At 36.0% G+C, this 24419-nt stretch overlaps 1 pseudogene; it reads right to left on the bottom strand.

Moving 5' to 3' along the window:
• Positions 1-5891: 5891 nt before the first annotated feature.
• Positions 5892-21923, bottom strand: LOC108192603 (uncharacterized; annotated as a pseudogene).
• Positions 21924-24419: the final 2496 nt, after the last annotated feature.

The raw sequence follows: 24419 nt of genomic DNA, 5'->3' as shown, positions 1-24419 counted from the left end.
GGGCTAGTCAGATTTCCTCATAATATCACAACATACGTATATGCATAGACATGTCGATTTATCACTACAATAGGCAGCTATTGTTAAATCTATCTTTGTGCATAGACCTTCACACTCATAAAGTACGCATCCATGATCATATTTCGTAGTACATTTGCATATTTCCCTCTTTTGATGATAAACACTCGGATTATCTGCAACTAGAAAAATTCAGAATATATTATATAAACAAATTGTTACTTGAATAAATACAACAAATTTTCAAGATTCAATAAAATTACATGATATATATAAATATATCTTGTATTTTTATAGTACAATAGTTTGTACATTTTTGTTAAAAATCTAATAATGAACATGTCTTTAAAATATGTTTAAATTAACATATTTTTCTCCTTGAATTATATTTTCCCAAAATTCATTATCAAATATCAACAATGTAGGTAAACTCGAAGAGGTAAAAGTTTAATAATGATTAGATACGAAATTAAAAATAAAATCAGGAACCACTTAAACTTTTTAACCTTCAAATTCATTTCTTCCAAAATCATTAATCTTAATCAAATACAAATTTAAGTTTCATTTTGAAAGATAAAAAACCATATGCTTACAAGTTAGATTTCAATATTCAATATGGCACGACAACATTCATGATAATCACAAAACCATAATATACATATTTTTTTGTGATTCATTGTTAGGAATCAATAATTTTTTATGATAACATAAACACTTTGTAACATGTTTTATTTAGAATCTTTATCAAATTTCAGTTGTAATTGTTATACCTCTTGTCTTTGGGAATTATCAACGGATGGGTAGAAAAGGATGGCTAATTGTAAATATCCAATGCCATGTAATTTTATCTAAGTGAAGGATATTCAACTGATGAGATGTAACCATTCAACTGATGAAGACTGGGTCATGTTTCAACTGATGAAAACCAAGCATTCAACTGAAGACAAAGTATTCAATTGATGATGCTAAAGAATTCAACTGATGAGACTGGAACAACATTCAACTGATGAAGTCTGTAATTCGTTCAACTAATGAAAGAGCTTTCAACTGATGAAGTCAAGAGCAGTTGAAAGTAACCAGAACTTTCAACTGATAAAGCAAAGAGCAGTTGAAAGTGACTAGAGCTTAAGTCTGACAAATCACATGGATCGAATTACACTAAAATAGACATGGAAGCCTGATTAGGAAAATAAAGAAGAAGCAGAAACATTCTTATCTCATGCAATGCAATCTGGATCAAATCAAGATGATGGTCAAAGATGAAGACATCTCAGAAATCATGCATAAGACAAAGATGTGCAACATTGTTTAGATTAGAGTGCAATTTGTATTCTAGTTAAAAGCATTGTAAAACTTGGAGTATATAACCAAGTTAGTAGCATCAGTTGAACTTGTTCGAAAAACTTGAGAGAAAATTTGAGAGTTAGAAACTGTTCAAGTGATGAACCTGCAGCTGTGCGAATTGTAATCAATCCACAGATTCTTCAATATAAAATCTCACGGGTGGATCATTCAATCCACCCGTATTTTTAATACTTGGTGTTTTTCTGTTTTGCTGTTTTAAAGTATTTGTGTTCTTGAATCTTTTATTTTGTAAAAGATTGTATTCAACCCCCCCTTCTACAATCTTTCTCATAGTTAGTGTATAATAACAATTGGTATCAGAGCGAGGTTCCCAACAAAAAGGGAAAAAGATCAACACTACTAGAGAAAGATGGGAAAGAAGGATGCTGGAGTGAAGATTCATGTTCTTGACAAAGATAACTACTTTCACTGGAAAGTGAGAATGCACCTGCATTTGTTGTCTATTGATGAAAGTTATGTGAACTGCATTGAGAAAGGACCTCATGTCCATGAATACTCTCAAGAAGATACTGAAGAAGTGCACAAGGACAAGTAAACCATGAACCTTTTGTTTAATGGTTTGGATCAAGAAATGATTGATAGTGTTATTAGTTGCACTAGTGCCAAAGAAGTTTGGGACACCATCAAGACCGTCTGTGAAGGGAATGAGCAAGTAAGAGAAAACAAAATGCAGTTGCTGATTCAACAATATGAGTCATTCCATTTCAAGGCTGGTGAAAGTTTGAGTGACACATTTAACAGATTTCAAAAACTGTTAAATGGTCTGAAACTTTTTGGAAGAATATATCAGGTTAAAGATTCAAACTTGAAGTTCTTGAGAGCACTTCCCAAGGAATGGAAACCCATGACATTCTCTCTCAGAAATACTCAAGAATTCAAAGACTACACTCTTGAGAGACTGTATGGAAGTTTGAAGACCTATGAGCTTGAAATGGAACAAGATGAAGAGATAGAGAAAAGCCAAAAGAAAGGGTATTCATCGGTGGCTTTAGTTGCATCTCTTGATGAAGCATTCAAGGACAAGGGAAAATCTCAAGTTGAAGAAACTGAGAAGTTGGTCAAAGAAGAGAGTTCAGAATCAAGCAAAGGAAAAGGAAAAGATGTAGCTGATTCTGCTGAAGAAAGTGATGGGATTGATGAGCACTTGGCCTTCCTGTCAAGAAGATTCTCCAAACTGAAATTCAAGAAGAATTTCAACCCTCCAAAATCATTTAAGGGCAATTCCAAGCCTGATAGAAGCATGGTGGATAGATCCAAATTCAAGTGCTTCAACTGTGGAAATGCAGGTCACTTTGCAAATGAATGCAGAAAGCCAAAAGCTGAGAAGAGGTCCAGTGAACATGTGGATTACAAAAAGAAATATTATGAACTTCTCAAGCAAAAAGAAAGAGAATTCATTACAAAGGATGATTGGGCAGTTGGAGATGATTCTGATGATGAGGAGGAGTTTGTCAATCTTGTTCTAATGGCCAACTCCACAAATCAAGAAGAAAACACTGGAAGCAGTAGTCAGGTATTCACTACAAACTTAGTAGAGTTAACTAAAGATGAATGCAATGCTACTATCAATGAAATGTCTACTGAATTATATCATTTGCATGTCTCTTTGAAGTCTCTTACTAAGGAAAATTGTAGAAGTAAGGAAGCTAACACCTTTCTTAGTGATAGAAACAGTGCTCTAGAAACTCAGTTCATTGAGTTTGAGAAACTGAAGATTGAATGTCAAACAGCCAAGGATGATCTTTTGGCTGTCTTAAAAAGAGAAGAGATTATAAGAAAACAGCTTGATAAGGAACAAGAAATTATTGCTAAATGGAAATCTAGGAGAGATGTTTCCACTAATATCATCAACATGCAAGGTAGAGAAACCTTTGTGGAGAATGAATGGAAAAGGAATAAGAAAGCTCTTGAGATCTCTGAGATCAGTTAAAGTGATGAGAATACTGATGATGATCATCAGTTGAAAAGCAAAGCTTCAACTGATGAAAGTCATCAGTTGAACAAAAACTCATCAGTTGACAAGAAAGTTCTCAAGAAACTCAACAAGAAATATGGTCCTGTTAAGAAGAACTTTGTCAAAGGTGAGAATAATTCTTCTGAGACTAGTGAGAGTGTAAACAACATTCATAATTCCAGCAACAAGACCAAGAAGAAATTAGATGCTAGTGAGCTTAAATCAGAAGAGACTAAGAAGAAGAAGGGGAATAGAAATGGTAAAATTGGAGTCAATAAGCACACTAATTACACACCCAATGCCAGTGCTCCTAGGAACACTTGCAGTAAATGTGGTAGTGTAAATCACTTATCTGCTAATTGTAAAACTGTGATTGCTCCTAATCTATATTTGCCTATTCATATGCCATCTGTTCCTCACATGAACTTATCTGCTATGAACATGATGCCTGGTTTATTGCCTCACAATTCATATTCTCAGTCTGGCATGCCATATATGTTCAATCCATATTTCAATGCTTTTAACATGCCTCAATTCCATTCAAACCTGTATGGTATAAACAATGTATGCATGCCTCAAATGCCTGTGTTTAAAAACAATGTTGAAATTCCAATTTCTCAACCAAAACCAAAGATTGAACCACTTCAATATAAGGGAAAAGTTGAGAATGAAGGAAAAGCTGTTAAGACTAACAAATCTGGACCCAAAGTAATTTGGGTACCAAAATCAACTTGATCTATTTTTGGAAATGTGTGCAGGGAAACCATAAGAAGAATTTGTGGTGCCTGCTGTTGTGTGCTTAAGATCCTGCACAAATGAAATCCTAATGACTTTCACCAATAGACGACTTAAAGGAGAAGCTCATCAGACATCAAAACTGATATTTCTGGTAAGGGACAACTATACTTGCTCGTCAGAAAGGATAGACACATACACAGACAAATCGCAAGAGGCGTAGAAGAAAAAAAACTTGGTGAGAGCAAGTGGACAAACGGTACCAACAAGAGATAAACCCTCCAAAAACAGACTCTATACAGCTGACTCTATCTTAAAGCTTATAGTTCCTTCCAAGCAAAAGTAAGAAATACAAATAATATGCCAAACAAAAGGGTTCAGGCTTTTTTTTCACCTGTGCAGCATCTTGATAAACTGTGCAGCCTTAATTTCTTAATGGTGAACATAATGTCGGTAGTTTAACATCAACACACACATTTAATGATAATGATAAGGGCGATGAGAAAATGATTGTACCCCCCACACACATATAAAAATCAAGCGAGTAAGAATAGCAATGAGCAAAAGATTTTACATTTGATGCTTTCCCAAAAAAATTGTGGTTAGCTACATGATGTAGACTTTCCAAACTTACAGAAAGAACATTAGACAAAATTACTGTCCTAGTTGGGGATACACAACTTTAAGATCTCCAACAGCATAAGGCCATAACAAACATCTTAAAGTAGAAATTGTAGTACAAAAACTGTTGATTCACTCCTTACTAATCCTATGATATATGATAGATCCCTTTATGTGTGAATGTCTCATTCAATTCTTTTCTCTAATTTCCTTCTTACATTCAGTAGAATAATCTTGACAAATGGGTATGAAGGACTCACGGATGTGCTAATTTAATGCTAAATAAAGTTCAAAGAAGTCAATGTTAACTTGGATACTGTTATGATATATACATAGTTACAGCCAATGCTAGTGCATACCTGTCTGTCCATAAGCAAAACAAGTTGCTTTAGTTCTCTGAAATATGGTTGGAATGATTGGCTCTACCGTAGCACGATAAACCTATTAGGAAAAGCATGAACAATAGACTTAACATACAATATTATTAGAGGCAAATAATTATCTTGCTAATAATGAATACTGTTAGGTCCTATAAACTCACTATATTAACTTATATAGTGAACACAATCAATAACACAATATGACAATATAAGAGATTGAAAGCAGTAAACTCTTATTCACAAAGCTTGAATGGTTACAAAAACTCTCTCAGTGATTTATATATTATCACTAAGAGCTGCTAGGGTTCTGTAAAATATACTCGATAACTTAACTCTTATAGAGTAACCCTAATCTGTGTTTATATAGACACAGTTACAAAATCAATCTCTGATTTGATATCCTATAAATCAGCTATGTATTTTATCAATCAAAGATTGCTACTGTTTTCTGTTTAGTTTCCATAGTCTGCAAATCACTCTTCCGCTTCTATCCTTCCTTGAAGTATATCCGCTTCTGAGCTCTTTCCACGTGTAAACTCTGACGAGTCTTGACTATGTAAACTCTGATCAGACTTTATCAAACTCTGGTCAGACTTTATTAAACTCTGATCAGCTTCCAATTTAAACTCTGATCACTCCTGTTCTAAAACAAACTTTAAGAACATTAGTAATCATCAATTATATCTAACAATCTCCCCCAACTTGTGCATAAATATTTTATGTGCAAGTTAACAGATAATTGATGATGTCAAAACAAATAAGTCAAATGCAACAGAGTTTAGCTATATAACAGAAAACTTTTAAAACTTACAGATACTTTACTCCTTAGCTTCATAGACACCATTTGCTGTCTTCAAGTATTCTCTGAGGAGTTCCTTTTCAACATCTGCAAGTGCTGTGATCATCTGTCTCTTGATCTCTCTTAGCTCTGGATCTGAAACTCCAGTTTGGTAGATGGCAGCTCTAAGATCATAGATCTTGTTTCTTTTCATGTCCTTGTCCAGCCTAATGTAATAACCTTTGTCAGACTCTTCATTGAAACTAAGAGTACTGATTCCAGCTATTGTTTCTATTTTTGCTGAATTTTTCTTCATCTCAACTAGCTGACCTTGATGGTTGAAGTACTTAGGAATAAAAGGTCCAGCATTCTTGTTTCCTGTTATACCCATCTTCCTTCTGATTTGATCTTTGAGCAGATTTGAGATGTGTTGACATGACTTGTTCTTCACTTGAAATATGTGTGAGACATATCTCAATTCCTCCCAATGTTTAGCATAGAGATCAGCTTCAATAACCCTAAACACTGTTCCATCAGACATGAAGTAGATAAGAATGTTATCACCTCTGTCATTCTTCACCAGTTGGACTGAATCCAGTTTGTCCATTCTTTCTTGCAATGCTCCAGTCTTGGGTGCACAGAGAGATGAGGGGTCTGTTGACATTGATCCTATACTCTGATCGAATTTTTCATATTTAGATCCTAGTCCTCCTTTATCTCTTCCTGCTTTTCGATGAGAGATTGGTTGAATTGAGCCCTTTTCAAAATTTATCTCAGTCATCAGACTTGGCTTTGCAAATCCTGGCAATGGAGTTGTTGTTGGTTTAAACAGAGCTTGAGCCTTGTCAGAGGTTGTGTCTTTCTTTGCTTCCTTATTAACTGGAGCTGTGTCAGAGGTTAATTTCTCTTCTTGTGATTCTGCAATATGAGCTTTGTCAGAGATTGCAGCTTCTGATTTCTTTCCCTTTACAACTTGATCTTTGTCAGAGGTTGTAGGCTTCTTCTGAGTCCAGCCTTTCTCAAGGCAATCATCTACTATGCTTTTGCCTTTGCTTGTATATTCATCTTCAGAGTATACCTTTTTGATTGGTAAACTCTGATCAGCAATAGTAGTTTCCTTGATCAATATCCCTTTTTCTTTTGGCCTGGCAGTTGATTTTGCAGGCTTCTGAATTTGTCCAGAGTTTATAGCTTCAACATGTTCTTTCTTCAGTTCAGCTTCCTCTGCAGCAATCAACTCCAAATCCAATTTAGCTTCTGGATTCTCTTGTTCAAATATTAGTCTAGCAAGTTCTTCATCAGTCATTGGTTTATCTGATCCAGCCACTGGTCTTTGCTTTGATCCAGATATGACATTATGTGTTGGAGCTGGAGCAGACTTTGAGCTTTGCTTAGACAGTGATTTTAAACTGTCAGAGTTTGAAACTCTTCCACCAGTTGTTGCTGCTTGAAATCTCTTGTGCTTTGTGAAGTCATCCACATCATCATCATCATCATTTTTCTTTCTTTTCAGAGTTTGAGAAGTAGACTTGCATTTGACTTTTGCTACTCTCTCCCCCTTTTTGACATCATCCTCATCAGGAATTAGTATTGATGTGATCAGAGAAAGTGAAGATTGGATGGCTTCAAGCTGTTTGGATATTGCCTCTTGAGTAGACTCAATGTTTGACATCCTCTGTTCCAGAGATTGATTGGCAGACACCAGCTTCTTCATGTCTTCCTTCAGAGGTAGCAAGTGCCTTTTCTTGTCCATATTCTGAGTTTCCTTAAAATTGGCTACCTCTGTTCTGAGACCATCTACTGACTTAGATGTCTGAGCATGAGCAGGATGAAATGTCTTCAGATATAGAACTGTGGCTTTGAGGCTTGACATAACATCAGAGTTTGTAATCTTATTCTCTGCCATGGATAAGAATTCTTCAGCCTTTGCTGGCTCCAGAGAATGCTGGTGACTCAGCCAGAGTTTATCCCATACTTCATTTGGTGGATCAACCTGAAGATCCCTGGGAAGTGGCTCAGAGTTTGTCTTCAGAGTTTGAAGTCTAGCATTGTATTGGCTTGTAGACTCCCACTTTTGTTGTTGAAGAGACAGAGGGACTTCATCCTCATTTTCATCATCTGAACTTTCATCATCCTCATCATCATCAGATGCAGGATCAACAACATCTTTAACAGCATCTGGAACAACTTTCTCTTTTGATTTGCTGGGCTCCTCATCAGCTTTGGCAAGTGACTGTAATGCTTCCACTACTACCTTGTCAGAGTCTTCAATTGCAGCATCTGACTTGTAATTTTCTGGAGCTGTATCATGAATGATGGCACCCTTAGGAAATTTCAATGGAGATTGAGGAATTTGAGTGGAGGGTCCATGATCAGAGATTGGAGTTATCCCAGCTTCAGTGGTAACTGGTTCCTCACACCTTATTTCTTCATCTACTTCAGATGATGTAGTAGATGTTGTAGCAGCAGAGATTGGAACAGCTTGAAGAGGATGCACCATCAGAGCTTGAGAAGATTCTGGAAGTGTAGTAGATGGTGCTTGCTCTTCCTAAGTGGTGAAATCTATGATCTCAGTGATGGGTACCTTGGCCTTCTTAGGCTTGTTTGCCCTTCTCTTAAATCTTACTGTTTTTGACTTTGGGCTAGCCTGAGTAGGTTCAGAGTTTGTTGCAGGAGGGGCTTCCAGATCTTCATAATCATAACCTGCAACAAGTCTCCTTCTTTTCTGCTTTGGTGGTGAAGCAGCTTCAGAGTTTAAAGTCTTAGAGACTGTATCAGAGTTTACAGCATCAGAGTTTGCTGGTACATCAGACTTTGTCTTCAGAACTTGTGTAGCAACAGAGGTTCTGGTCTTCACAGTGGAAGGGGCATCAGACTTTGTGAACTTTGATGGTTTTGGTGTAGATTTGGTGGAAGGGGTTTTGAGGGATGATCTGGTGGCTGTAGGAGAGACTGGAGGTTGTGGTTGGTGTTGAGGCTGTTGTTGTGGTGCTTGAGGCAGATTCAGCCTAGCTCTTAATGGAGCTGGAATTTGTAATGGCCTGAGAACTGGCCTCTTTTCATCTTTAGATATGAGATCTTTGAAAACCCTTTTATGAAGCTTAAAAGGTTTGATCTCATCTGCAGCATCAAAAGCCACTTCTCCAACAGTGGCATTAAACAGCAATTGGCAAAAGCGTGAAAAATATATAATCTGACGATTTTCATGCATTCTTTCACCAATATTTCTAATAACTAATCTACCAAAATCGAAATTAGTAGAATAGATCAGAGAATACCCAATTTGCAGCATATCCATGGGTATGGCATCCCAGTTTGTAGATTTCTTCTGGAAGGCCCTGGTGATGCAGTCGAAGAAAAAGCTCCACTCCTTCCTGAGTCCTGGACGCTTTAATTGACCCAATTTATCAAGAGAGTCGTAGTAGCCCAAATCAGTCATCATGGTTCTGAGATTGGCATCTCCATTAGTAATGTAAGCAGCATGCTCTGGCAGGTTGAATGCTGCTCGGACGGTGGCTGGAGTGACAGCATACTCCGCTCCGTCATACTCAAATACAATGGATGGTGATCCAGCTGCACCACCATTGTCATAATGCCCTGTTCTCCAGAAAGTGATGATTTGGCTTCCAGAGAGTCTGGCAGGAGCTGTAAGGGCAGTGGCCAGGGCACTCTGTGCCAAGAATTGCTGGATGGGATGATAATCCCTTGGAACATCAGTGGTGTCAAGAATGGCTGCGTGGTTGTTTGGTACAAATTCCACACCTGCATAGGTAAACGCTGAAGTGGCCATTAGAGCAGAGTTTGTAAAGGAAGGAAGGTGTTTGAGAAAGTGTGTACGAGAAGATTTGAATTGCAGAGAGAAAAGCGTAAGAGTTTGTTGAGAGAGTATGTGTAAAGATGAAGTGTATAAGTGAATAATAAGCAATAAAATCTGATGTGATAAACTCTTCAGATTTTGTTTAGCTGTACACGCTTGGGCTTTTTGTTCAACTGGACACCTGTCAGATTTTAACTGGTAGATGAATGTTAGTGGCATGGAGAAAGGAAAATAGTAATCATGAGCGCAGTAAAACTTGTGCAGTTATAAATGCTGATTACACGTTCTCCTATGAAAATGTTTTACATGTAAACCCACTAACAATACAGCCGTTTGGTACACTCTCTTCACATTCTCTGAATATTTAAACTCCTGAAATGTACAAGATTTTTAAAAATCAAGATCAAATCCCTCGTATTTTAAACTCTGAGATTTAAAACAAAGAAAATAAATTTCTAAGTACCTCAGAATAAGACATAATGTTTAGAACATTCATCAAAAAATCAGAGTTTGTCATAAAATCCATAGCTCAATAATGTGCTTGTGAAATAATGTGTGTGATTTAACATATTAAATCAGAGACTAAAGAATTTCACAATTTCGTAATTATAAGGTAGACAAAAATAATTTATTTAAAATCTCAAGATGTAGACAACAGACATACTCTGATGAAGAAATATATAAAGTAAACTATCCCCTTTTTTTTTTTTTTTTTCCAGGACGCTTTTCAATGTAAATGAATCACGACCTTTAAATATAATTTTGCAACAGTATTTCTCCAGTAATCAGAGATTGTGATTGGTCACCATAGATTATAAAATCTTGGCAATTACTTAATACCAGCAAATGTTTGGGTCTTCCAAGTCACTGTCATATAGACATCTAAGATCTCAAAGGAGTACCATGCTTATTTTCAGGGGTGTGTATAGCATCAGAGTTTATAATCATTGTCTAATTTACTGAGAGAAAATGCAAATTAATCAGTCTCACTTATAATTAAGATATGTGAAGTAATAGAGTCTCAATGATATCAACATGCATATAGTATAAAATAGTAGCACAAAATTGAGATCAAGATTAAGGAACTTAACTGAGATTCATGATTACTAATTCATATCATGCTTCATAGTATCTTCACAGGTTATTTGTCTCAGAGAAATAAAATAAGACCATTTATCAAGATTCAGAGTTTACAAACATCAGAGAATATTGTCAGAGAATGACAATCAGAGTATAACAAACAGAGTATATCATCAGAGAATGTCATCAGAGTTTAACAATCAGAGTATATCATGGCAAGTTTGTGAGCAATACATATGGTAATTTGACAATTTAAACTTGAAAGATTTGACCATTATGTTTACTCAGTTCCTGATATCATTCCTAGCTCATTCACCAGCCTAGTAAAGGTTGCTTCACTTAGTGGTTTGGTGAATATGTCTGCTAGCTGCTGTTCTGTGGGAACAAAGTGAAGTTCAATGGTTCCTTCCAGCACATGCTCCCTTATAAAATGATATCTTATACTGATGTGCTTTGTCAGAGAATGTTGAACTGGGTTTCCTGTCATAGCAATAGCACTTTGGTTATCACAATAAATAGGAATTTTAGAAAAGGATAACCCATAGTCTAACAATTGATTCTTCATCCAGAGAATTTGAGCACAGCAGCTGCCTGCAGCTATATACTCTGACTCTGCTGTTGATGTTGAAATTGACTTTTGCTTCTTGCTGTACCAAGAAACAAGTCTTCCACCCAGAAATTGACAACTCCCACTTGTGCTTTTCCTGTCAATTTTGCAACCTGCAAAATCTGCATCAGAGTATCCAATTAGACTAAAATCTGATTCTCTAGGATACCATAATCCCAATGATGTGGTTCCCTTGAGATATCTGAATATCCTCTTTACTGCAATCAGATGAGGCTCTCTTGGATCTGCCTGAAATCTTGCACATAGACATGTGGCATACATTATGTCTGGTCTACTTGCAGTCAGATAAAGCAAAGATCCAATCATTCCCCTATAGTTTGTGATATCCACTGATGCACCAGTATCTTTGTCTAGCTTGGTTGCTGTTGCCATAGGAGTAGTTGCAGCTGAACTGTCTTGCATACCAAATTTCTTCAAGAGATTTCTGGTATACTTAGCTTGATTGATAAAAATCCCATCTTCAGTCTGTTTAACTTGTAAACCCAGAAAATAACTGAGTTCCCCCATCATGCTCATTTGGTACCTAGACTGCATGAGCTTGGCAAATCTTTGACAGAGTTTAGCATTAGTGGAACCAAAAATGATATCATCAACATAGATTTGAACTAAAAGCAGATCATTACCATGATTCAAATAAAACAGGGTTTTATCTATGGTACCTCTAGTAAATCCACTTTCAAGAAGAAATTGAGCCAGAGTTTCATACCATGCCCTTGGAGCCTGCTTTAGTCCATAAAGTGCTTTGTCCAATCTATAAACATAGTCTGGATGCTTTGGATCCACAAAGCCTGGAGGTTGTTCAACATATACCTCTTCATCCAGTTTCCCATTAAGAAAAGCACTCTTGACATCCATCTGGAATACTTTGAACTTCTTGTGAGCAGCATAGGCCAGAAAGATTCTAATTGCCTCCAATCTTGCAACTGGAGCAAATGTCTCATCATAATCAATACCTTCCTGTTGTGAATATCCTTTTGCCACAAGCCTTGCTTTATTCCTTGTAATGACACCCTCACTGTCAGTTTTGTTTCTGAACACCCATTTTGTACCAACTATGGATCTATCTTTTGGTCTTGGTACTAGGGTCCAGACTTTATTTCTCTCAAACTCATTTAGCTCTTCTTGCATTGCTTGAATCCAGTCAGCATCTTGAAGAGCTTCCTACACCTTTTTAGGTTCTGTTTGTGACAGAAAGCAATGATGTAAACACTCATTTCCTGTAGCTGTCCTTGTTTGCACACCTGCTTCTGGATTTCCAATTATCAAATCAGGTGTATGAGATTTTGTCCACTTCCTAGTATGTGGAAGTTGGCCATTTTCATCATTGGATCCTCCCCCTTGATCCATGCTCTCTTGATTCTGTTGTTCATTCTCTGTAGCTCCCCCTAAATTTGTGCTATCAGAGTTTGAATCAGTATTCTCTGATGAGTTTGAGTCAGCATTCTCTGATGAGTTTGAGTCTTGGGTAGAGTCTGAAACATTCTGATGCTCCCCCTCAACATTTGCTTCATCATCATGAACTTGTAAATTTTCACCAGAGTTTGCTGTATTTTGCTCACAGTCAGAGTTTGACTGTTCATCAGAGTTTATCGAATCAGAGAATATTTCTTCATTTTCAAAATGCAGTTCTTCATGATCATCCATGTCTGCTAAACCCATAATTCTCTTGTCATCAAATGACACATGTATGGATTCCATGATCACTTTGGTTCTTAGATTATAGACTCTGAAGGCCTTTGTTGTCAGAGGATATCCTACAAAAATGCCTTCATCAGCTTTTAGATCAAACTTGGTAAGCTGTTCTGGATGAGTCTTCAATACAAAGCATTTGCACCCAAATATATGAAAGTACTTCAGATTTGGCTTCTTTTTCTTCACCATCTCATATGGGGTCTTGCCATGCTTATTAATCAGTGTTGCATTTTGAGTGAAACAAGCTGTTTGAACAGCTTCTGCCCAGAAATAAGTAGGTAATTTAGCCTCATCAAGCATAGTTCTAGCAGCTTCTATTAGAGTCCTGTTTTTCCTTTCAACTACACCATTTTGCTGTGGTGTTCCAGGTGCAGAAAATTGTTGCACAACACCTCTTTCTTTGCAGAACTCTTCCATTGTTGAATTTCTGAACTCAGTTCCATTATCACTTCTAATGATCTTTACTTTGTCTTCAGATCCATGATCCAGTTGCTTCATGATAAGTGGTATTTATACACACTTATAGGCCTTCATTTCCACTTAAATTGGTTGGTTGTACTTAAGTGTTTAGTGTCTTTTGATGTGTTTTTAGTGTTTTTCTGTGCAGGTCACGAGTTGAGGTGATGAAGGGATTTTCTCTCATTTTAGGTTGTTTTTGGTGCATTAATTGCAAGAATAGAGAATTGTGGATTCATCACGACTTGGGATTTTGTGGGTACATCTTCTACAAACCCTCACGAGAACACACTCGTCCACTAGAGCTGTCTAGGGGTTTAAAGGGCTTGTTGCATGTGCTAAATGCAACCGTGATCACCTACGGAAGTGGTACTAGAGCGAGGAAGGGCATGCACGCGAGAACGAGCTAAAAAACGAAGAAACGGGCTGCCAGTGGCAGACAGTAGCGCGCCCGCGCTAGATCTTAGCGCGCCCGCGCTAGCTACTGTCCCACTAGCGCGCCTGCGCTAGTTTAGCGCGGCTGCGCCCAGCAGAGTTGTTCCGGGCCGATTTTTGCAGCTTTTCTGATGGATTTTAGCAGCGGTCAAGGCCCGGTTGACTTGGTCAATGTATCTAATTTCTCATGTGTAAAAATCCTAGCCTCACTTGTATCGTAGAAGATCGGAATATAGTTTTATCAGTTTTTCTCTTGTAACAAAACACATTAGTGAATTGTATTGGATCGTTCTTCGCGAGGAAGTGACAGTTTCGAGCGAGATCGTGAACATCAATTCTGTAACGTTGTGTTCTTATTTATTAATTCAAGCAATTGTCTTATGTTTAATTCTCGTCTTTTATTTATCATGTTTTCATTAGAACCCATGATGTCGATTAGTTCGATTAAGAACTAACCGCCTTCATGGGATTCTAATGGACTTATCGATGTAGTCTAGTAAAGAATATTAATTGCTTGATTTTGTGACGTACGTTGATTTCTTTGCATGCGCCGTGCTTATTCTTCTTAGGAGCGTAGCTAACTTCTAAGTTGTTTGTTAATTCTTTCTGAAGCGAGAGTGGATGATTGAATTTAGAACTATGCCATGTAAACATAGGATTATGTGAATGAAACATAATTTGTGGTAGACTTGAACTATTTTTATCACCCTGTGTAATCACGATAGACGACTTGCTATTAAACCTCTCTGCTTACACTACCGCTATAGAGATATAGGGTCTGAGCTTTGTTGGTGTCCATGAGATTTCTATCTTAACCGTGGATTTTGATTGGTATGATATGTGTGCAACGAGAGTTGGCATGTATTACTTTCGTGTTGTCTGATTAGGATCAACAGTCGCATGTTAATCAGTAATTTCAATTCTAGATGAATTCGATAATGAAGTTAGAATCCCATGTGTTTTCCTATTCTGATTTTGATTAGTAAATTTAGTTATTAGTATAAAAGAACACATCCTTGTTAATTGTCTTAGCAGTGAAAATTACTCATACATTGTTGCATAGGTGCGTATTCTTAATTCACCAGTCTCTGTGGGAACGAACAAATATATTACTTGTGATCACGCGCGCTTGCGTGTAGATTTTTGTGAACACTTCACATGATCCATCAGATGCAAAGCTGTTTTATCTTTAGAGTGAAGAAAATATATCCAAGTGTATCTGGTATACTCATCAACAATGACAAGAGCATATTTCTTCCTTGCAATGGATGGTACATTAACTGGTCCAAATAGATCAACATGTAGAAGATGATATGGCTTCTTTATTGAGAATTCAGTCTTACTCTTGAAGGATGTCTTTCTCTGCTTGGCCTTTTGACATGAATCACATAGACCATCTGAAGTGAGTAGTGATTCAGGGAGTCCTCTCACAAGCTTTTTCTTTATAAGCTCATTTATGGAGTTGAAATTGAGATGTGAGAGCTTCTTATGCCACTTCCAACTTTCTTCTGCAGAGATTCTTGTAGATAAGCAAATTGCTTTTCCTTCAGAGTTTGTAGGCAAGTTGATTTCATAAATGTTTCCATGTCTGTGAGCAATCACTGCCACCTTGCCTGTTGACTTGCTTACTATCTCACTGTGTTCTTCATAGAAATCAACGTGATATCCTCTGTCACAGATCTGACTGACAGAGAGTAAATTGTGTTTTAGCCCTTGAACAAGAGCTACATTTGAGATGATGACATTTCCAAGATTGATATTGCCATATCCCAGAGTCCTTCCTATGTTGCCATCTCCATAAGAAACACTTGGGCCAGCTTTCTCCACAAACTCTGACAGCAGGGCCTTATTTCCAGTCATGTGTCCTGAACATCCACTGTCCAAGACTAGGATATTCTTCCTGTTGCCCTACAATCACAAAGACCACTAATTGTTAGTTTTAAGGACCCAGACTTGCTTGGATCCCTTGGCCTTATTAAGTTTGTTAGCTTTTGCAGCGGAATTATTATTATCAGAGTTTGAGCTGACAGACTTTGGAACAGAGTTTGTACTAGAAACAGATTTTGTACTTGCAGAGTTTTTATTAACCTTTTTCAAGGAAGGTTTCAATCGATAATAATCATAATACAAACTATGATATTCTTTGCGAGTATAAATAGAATGCCATAAACTACCACAATGAAAACATGGATCTTGTGGTTTATATCTAATACTACTTTTTCTAACTCCAGACTTTGTAGGTAAGGAGTTAATGTCCTTGTTCTTCCTGCAAAAATTAGCAAGATGATTAGTATTTTCACAGTTATGGCATGTCTTCCTAGGTGCATTTGGAACAGGCATGTAGTTATTACTCTTGTCTATTCCAACCTTGCCATTTCTATTTTTCCTAGGCTCCTTGTCTTTGTTATCAGACTTTACCTCTTTAAGCTTATGCTTAAGCTGTTTCTGAGTCATCAGTCCTATGTTAACCTGTTTGGGCTTATCAGATTTTAAATTGTTGTTAATCTCTGATTTTGGTCTACTCTGTTTAGACTTAGAGGATTCAGCAACAAATTTAACAGGTTTAACCTTAGGTTTTTGAGTTTTAACAAACTCTGTTTTTGATGACTCAGCTTCTGTGTTATCAGTGTAACCTAGTCCCTTCTTCCAGTTTCCACTACCTAAGATATCCTGAGTAGTTTTGCCTGAATTAGTCCATGTCTTAATAATATCTCTTTCCTTAGCAAGTTCTGATTGAAGAGATGCATACCTCTTTAATAGTTCATCTTTGACAATGACAGCATCATCTCTTTCTTTCTGAACTTCTAACATCTGAACTAATTCTTTTTCTAGATAATCATTCCTTTTCTTTACACTTAGAGTTTCAGATTTTAATCTTTCATTCTCTAAAGTCTGATCTCTAAAGCTGATATGCAAAGTTTTAAGGAACAATCTTAACTCAGTTATATCTTCAGTATCAAAGGCAAGAGTAGAATGAGGTACCTTAGCAGTAGATTCAGAGTTGTTGTCAGTGTTTGCCATCAGAGCATAATTGACTTCTTCCTCTGAATCAGATGTATCTGTCCAGTTTCCTTTCTTGGTGATAAAGGCTTTTTCCTTTTCTTTCTTGGCTTTCTTGCATTCAGATGCAAAGTGACCCTTTTCACCACAGTTGAAACAGGTATACTTGTCAGCTTTTCCAGCTTTTCCTTCCTTGCCCTCATTCTTCCTAAAGTTCTTCTTATCATAAACTCTGTCAGAGTTTCTGTCTTTCCTTGAAAAACTTTTGCCCTTGTTGAACTTTTTGTAGGCCAACTTCTTGAAGCTTTTCACCATCAATGCTGCTAACTGCATCATCTCATCATCACTTTCTTCAGAGTCTGAGGGAACATTAGAGTTTGAGTCATCAGAGTTTGATGACTCAATGTCAGACTTTGTGACATGAGCTTTTCCTTTGCTCTTAGCAGCTTCCTCTTGAACTTTCAGAGCAACAGAATTTGATTTGCCTCCATGCCGTTTGCTCCTCTGCTCCATCTCAAGTTCATGAGTCTTCAGTCTTCCATAAACATCATCAAGAGACATTTCTCCAAGATCAAGATTGTCTCTTATTGTGGTGACTTTCAAATCCCATTTTTCAGGAAGAGCCAGAAGGAATTTGAGGTTTGAATCTTCAAGATCATATTCCTTGTTCACCAGAGATAAGTCATTCAACAGTTTGACAAATCTGTCATACAGATCTGTCAAGGACTCACGAGATTTTGAGTCAAAGTGCTCATACTCCTGTGTAAGGATGGTTTTTCTGTTTTTCTTGATGGCTTGAGTTCCCTGACATCTGGTTTCCAGAGCATCCCAGATTTGTTTAGCAGTTTTGCACCCAATCACCCTATTAGACATTGCATTATCAAGGGCACTGTACAGAAGGTGTTTCACCTTTGAGTCTTTACCAATTGACAAGATGTCCTCAGGGGTATAGTCTTTCTTGTCTTTTGGAACCATCTTCTGAGGTTCATCTGCAAGCCCAACAGAGAGCTTGGTGGGCATATGTGGTCCATCATAGATCCTGTCAAGGTATTCTGGATCAACAGAGTCTAGGAATATGATCATTCTCTCTTTCCAGACTGGATATTCAGATGCCTTAAGGATTGGAACTCTAAAAGACGAAGCTTGTGATTTTTCAGACATGATTGTGATTAAGATCTCACTGTAGTTATCTTAACAGAGCTGGCTCTGATACCACTTGTTAGGTCCTATAAACTCACTATATTAACTTATATAGTGAACACAATCAATAACACAATATGACAATATAAGAGATTGAAAGCAGTAAACTCTTATTCACAAAGCTTGAATGGTTACAAAAACTCTCTCAGTGATTTATATATTATCACTAAGAGCTGCTAGGGTTCTGTAAAATATACTCGATAACTTAACTCTTATAGAGTAACCCTAATCTGTGTTTATATAGACACAGTTACAAAATCAATCTCTGATTTGATATCCTATAAATCAGCTATGTATTTTATCAATCAAAGATTGCTACTGTTTTCTGTTTAGTTTCCATAGTCTGCAAATCACTCCTCCGCTTCTATCCTTCCTTGAAGTATATCCGCTTCTGAGCTCTTTCCACGTGTAAACTCTGACGAGTCTTGACTATGTAAACTCTGATCAGACTTTATCAAACTCTGGTCAGACTTTATTAAACTCTGATCAGCTTCCAGTTTAAACTCTGATCACTCCTGTTCTAAAACAAACTTTAAGAACATTAGTAATCATCAATTATATCTAACAAATACACCTAAAACTCATAAGCAATTTGAATAGAAAAAAGTCAAAGTGGATTACTAATTTGAGACAGAGAGAGTATAATAATAGTATGAAGTTACCAGCATTTCAAATTTAATGATTGGCTTGTCAAAATCCAAATGTTTCCACTGATAAACTGAATACATGAAAGTGCTGCTAGTCTATTACCTCATCAACCACTTGTTCCAAAACAGGATCAAAGCAGAATTCATGCTTCTCAACATAAGTAGTCAAATCCACCTGACACCAAAAACAGAAACAACGGGTTAGTCACCCCACTATGTATATCTAATCCTTCAAAAATCATTTAAATAAGGTCCCAAATCATATTTAATTCAACAAGAGACACGAACTAATGTAATTGTGTAATTTGAGATAAGTAAGAAAGACCTTAAGCATGGTTTCATGAACAGTCAATGCATTATCCTCCACAATCACAATGTCTTTCTCTTTGCAGGAATTTCCTTCTTGTTTAGCGGTCTTTTTCTTACCTGAAAAAATTGATGTATTAATAAGAAATCAATGCATTAAATTATATGAAAACAAACAACATATTCTGATTTAGTTTAGTAGCAAAAATAACTACATCATGAGCAACATGATTATGTGTACTTCATCCCGCTGAATGGCTGAAACTTTTTCTCTTCAATGTTGTCTTTTGGCTTCTCTTTCTTCAAATATACTCTGTTTTCACCTTCATCTTAGCTGCCGAGCAGTTTTCTGCATATACTTGTCCATCCAATCTCATACAAACACCGATAATAGGTCTGAAAACTGTATCATTTTCCAAGTTTTCCGCGTCTCCAAGTTCTTTGACTTCATCCCCTGGCTTGACTATTTCAGCCTCTTTAAAATCCAGTGGTTTCTCAAGCTCTAGTTCACAGTCCCTATCTATTAATACGGATACAAAATCCTTTGGCTTCACTTCAACAATATCGATAAAATAAGTCCGAGTTCTAATAGATAAAAAACAAACTATTTTGAGAAGACAACTAATTCAAGGACTGGTTGTATTAATAAGTCTGCGAAAGTGACTTTGAGTGAACCACCACGTCATAATGTTGCCGTGGTCTGACACAGTCAAACATCTTTATGGACGAAAAGTGCAAGGCTCAGGAAAAACCAAATAAGAGAGGAGAAGAATGTAATTTTTTTCTATCTCTCCACATTGTTTGAATGGGTGTGATAAAACCACAACATATTGATGTGACTATCCACGAGTTCATAATAATTATGACCTTAAAAAGAACACAACGAATATATATTGGCGATAATTACATATAAATGTTTTAAGGACGTAATCCATCAAGTAGTTTTTCCTAACATCTTAAGGTTTAGAGCGAAAGAGTCAGAATCTGGTAATTCTAATATGCTCATAAATAATAATCCAGACACTCAATTAACAGTTTATTCTCATCCTTTCTTATTGATCTGCTCTTCAGTTCTATGACGGGCTTTTAAGTGAGTGGGAGTCGATATAATATCCATTAGGTAGTTTTGGCATCTTAAGGTTTTGGGCAGAGATGCACATAAAAATCATTAGTCAGCTTTTTCGAGGGATATTAGCCCTGTCCAGGCCCCCACTGGACCTTTTCAGACCAGGATTTTTCATGGTATTACCAAGCCAATCCTGAAAAATTTGTCCAGTGGTATGCTGTATATGCCCATGATAATAACAAAATCGCATTTAGCATAAAATCTTTGTTTCAAATGAATCACAGATGCAAATTACAACAACTAAATGTTCTGAATTAACCTTCTAAGGAAAAAGAAAAGCTCAGCATGGCAAAAAAAACAATGGTGTGCAAGTTATACAATGAATTATCAAAAGAGAGTTTTACCTTAACACGTAGTTCCTTCATTGGATGGGGAGTAGATAATGCTCTTATTGTCGTCACAATCGGTCTCTTGAAATAAATTTATGCTTAGTTACTTGAATCCATCATTTGACTTAAACTTGACAGTAACATTAAAATGTTTACCTGCATACCATGGACAACTATCTAATCACCTTCATGAAGCATGCCATTAACCGACACCACATCAATTGTAGTCTTGTCATCGTCGTTGACCTTAACCTCTAGTAGCCTACACTGACAAAGAATTCCAAAACAATCTGTGAAAAAAAAAAATTGATTCCCTCTTACATAACTAAGCTAAAAAGCTACAAACGTAATCCACCTGCAATTTTTCGCCGTACGTAAGTTTATCAATCATAGTCTTCTAACACTATTTCACTAATAATAGTAGCATATCCGGGATGCCCTGTGAATCAAAATCTACTTTAAAAGTTCTATAAAGAAAAGGTTTTACAAAGATAAACATATAACTTATGTACCTCATTGCACTTCTAGGTACAATACTGATAGCCTCTCCCTTATCATTGTTCTTAATTTTATAGTACAGGTCGCTATTCAATCCTTGTTCCTTGAAATTTCCAATAATCTGAAGTTATCCCAAAGTAACATTGTAAGTAGACATACATTCCTGAGAGAAGTTAAGAAGAAAAACGGATGATATATAACCTCAGTAAGCCTCCAATTAAATTCAATCTCATCTTTACACTGTTGATTCTTTGCCTTCACAAATGGTGCATTTTGACAAGTTTTTCATCCATACAATTTATCCACCTGAAATGTTAAGAAGCCAGATAAGGAATACAGTATGAAAAATGCACTTGAAAGGTAAAATGCAAACCACGTTACCTTGTTTGAAGCAACAATGAACGATGTCTTCCACATTTTCAACAGTGTGAGTGATTCTACTGTTTGTGGTTTTACTCCATCCATCACGTCCACAACTAAAATTGCAATATCACATAACCCCGATCCCCGAGAGTGCAAATTTATGAACGATTCATGACCAAGGGTATCAATAATCAATAAGCCTGGAACTTTCAGTTTTGCATCAGGTTTCAGTTCCCTGGTCCTATCCTTCAACTTTTCTGCCAGAAAATATGTTGCACCAATTTGTTGAGTAATTCCTCCGGCTTCATTTTCCTGAACATTAGTTCCACGGATACAATCAAGCAGCTTGGTCTTTCCAGCATCGACATGACCCATCATACAGCAGATTGGGGACCTGAGATCTCCACTATCTGCTTTTTGAGAAACTTTTTTCTCTGCTATAGCTCTGTTTTTAGGGTCGGCTGCAACATCGCCAACCGAGGGGACGTAGGTGAGTGTCCGTTACGAAAGCTGTAGTATTTGTTTTCATTTGTAAAACCAATATCTACCAAGTAGGAGAATTTTTATAGGAGACTATCTTTAGTATTTTTTTTATTTTTTTTTTGACAATGCAGGCTTATATGCCTTACAACTTAGTATCTGTTCTAATAATTCTCGGGATGCCAAAGCAAAAAAAAGATTAGCAAAAAGTAGGTCTACAAATTATACTTACTAGCCTTGAACCCGTGCAAACCACGTGCGGTTATATAATTTTAAATTTATTATTATATAATTTAATTTTAACATCATTTTATTAGTGTTTTACTATTAATGAATTGATACTTTAAAATTGAGCTTTTGCAATATTTTTATTATATTTTCTATTATTAATATCTGATAAGGTTTTGTTTTGGATTTGAAAACATTCACGTTTATTTATATAAATTTTTATATGACTTTTCATTTGTCTTTATAAGTTATATATTTATTTATAAGTATTTTTGAATATTAATTTATGTTATTAATGGTAGTTTTAATTTCTATATGTTATTGATATTAGTCTTATTTCCTTTTCTTAAAAAATTATAAATTATATTTAAAAGAAAAAAATGGACTTTTTGTGTTATAAACTTGAACCCGTGTGAGGCACGGGGGTGTATAGTTTTTTCCTTTTTTTAACTAATTATAAAATTTATTTTCATTTTTTCATTTTATATGTTTATTAAAAAATATATTATTATTTTGGAGTAGAAGACATTAGAACAAATGTATTTATAAGTTATGCATCTATTAATAATTATTATATAATAGTAATATATATTAATGATAGTAAATTTTTTTTTTTTAACTAATTATAAATTATATTTAAAAGAATAATGGTGGACTTTTTATCTTGTAGTATATCAAACTGTTTGGAGATGTATGATTATGAGAACTCTACGTGTAGGAGACTTTTAGTTATAAAGTGAATCACCAAACCAACATTACCAAACCAAAATTTTGTACGACCACAAATTATACCCATGTTGCCTTTTTATAGTATAGTATAGATGTTGACCTATTATAGCACAATGTCTTGCTAATTCAACAAATTTTGCATAGTTTTGTGATTCTAATTTTAGTTAACCCAGTTGAAGATGCCCTAAATAGACCAACTGAGATTTATTGTTAGCAAGTGATATATATTTTACCAGATGTGGATAATTAAAGTTGTCATAATTTCTCCCCACAAAATAAAGTTTGTAATAATTTCTGTAAATACCTTGGGAGCCACAGGTCTAATAAAAGTCGAATATCTTGTTTAGAGGAGATCGATATTATAGTAACTTATCTAATATATACTTTCCTTAATGGTTAAGAAAATATAGTAGTTTGAAATATAGGATAAAGCCATGCAGTTCCTGAACATAGATGTTGAATCACTGAACATGCATACAAATATAAGACCATATGCGCAGTTATTAAGGTTCTGAAGTGAATCTACAGTATAGATAATGTCAGAGAGCACTAAGATTGTAGCTGCAGATTGGATAATAACATTACAGATAGACAATTTGCAGAACCGCTTATTAAACAAGGTCTCCACAATTTGTTCTTAGTATCATCGATACTCCCCTCATGCCAATTGATTACACTGGAACTCCTCCTAATAACACCATATAGACTAATGGTACTAAGTTCATTGGTTGTGCTGCCATATAACACTACTGTGGAGCTGCTGAGCCTTTTTTCTCCGGAGTTTTTTTTTTCTATATGTTGATTGTGCTATTTAAACATAATTTTGGTTGGTCGTATACAATAATAATGGTAACAGGATTGTTTATTGTTCTGTTTCTTTTTAAATGTCCTCTCCCTAGGTTTTACGGCTGACGTGATCGGTTCTTAACCAACCGGATTTTCGGTCGGTTATGTTGTTTTGAAAACTTAATTAATTTTTAAATAAATTATGAGTCAAAACGACAGCGTTTATCTTTGAAAACAAAACCGACCGACATCGGTCGGTTTTAAACCTATTATATACATATAAATAATTTATTTATTTGGAAAATCTATGACATAAACTCGTCAAAGAAGGGTTACGACACCGTTTTGTAATAAAGATCATAACCAACCGGCGCCGGTCGGTTATGTAGTTTTAAAATTTAATTAATTTTTAAATAAATTATAAGTCAGGACGACGGCGTTTAATCTTTTATAAGTCATAACCGATCGGTGCCGGTCGGTCTTAATCTGTTATTTTTGCTAAATCTCTTTCCCCCTCACCAGTCTCTCCATTTTTCCCCCAACTCATTTTCTTCCTCTTCTTTTCCCGAAATCTCTCTCTCTCTACTCCTCTCTCTCTCTCTCTCTCCGCCAACAAACTTTTCCCTCTCCTCCAACAAAATGCGTATCAAGAACGCGGATTTTAAACTCCGTTCGGTCTCGATTGAATTTTGGATTTCAATCTCAATTAGGGTTCAATCTCAATTTACGGGTATATCAATCTTTGCCTTAGTTTCTTTTTATATGTTT

This window comes from Daucus carota, chromosome 3 (genome assembly GCF_001625215.2).
Source record: "Daucus carota subsp. sativus chromosome 3, DH1 v3.0, whole genome shotgun sequence".
In the NCBI taxonomy this organism is placed as follows: domain Eukaryota; kingdom Viridiplantae; phylum Streptophyta; class Magnoliopsida; order Apiales; family Apiaceae; genus Daucus; species Daucus carota.
Note: the sequence above shows the minus strand (reverse complement) of the source record. Positions and strands in the feature narration are given on the sequence as shown.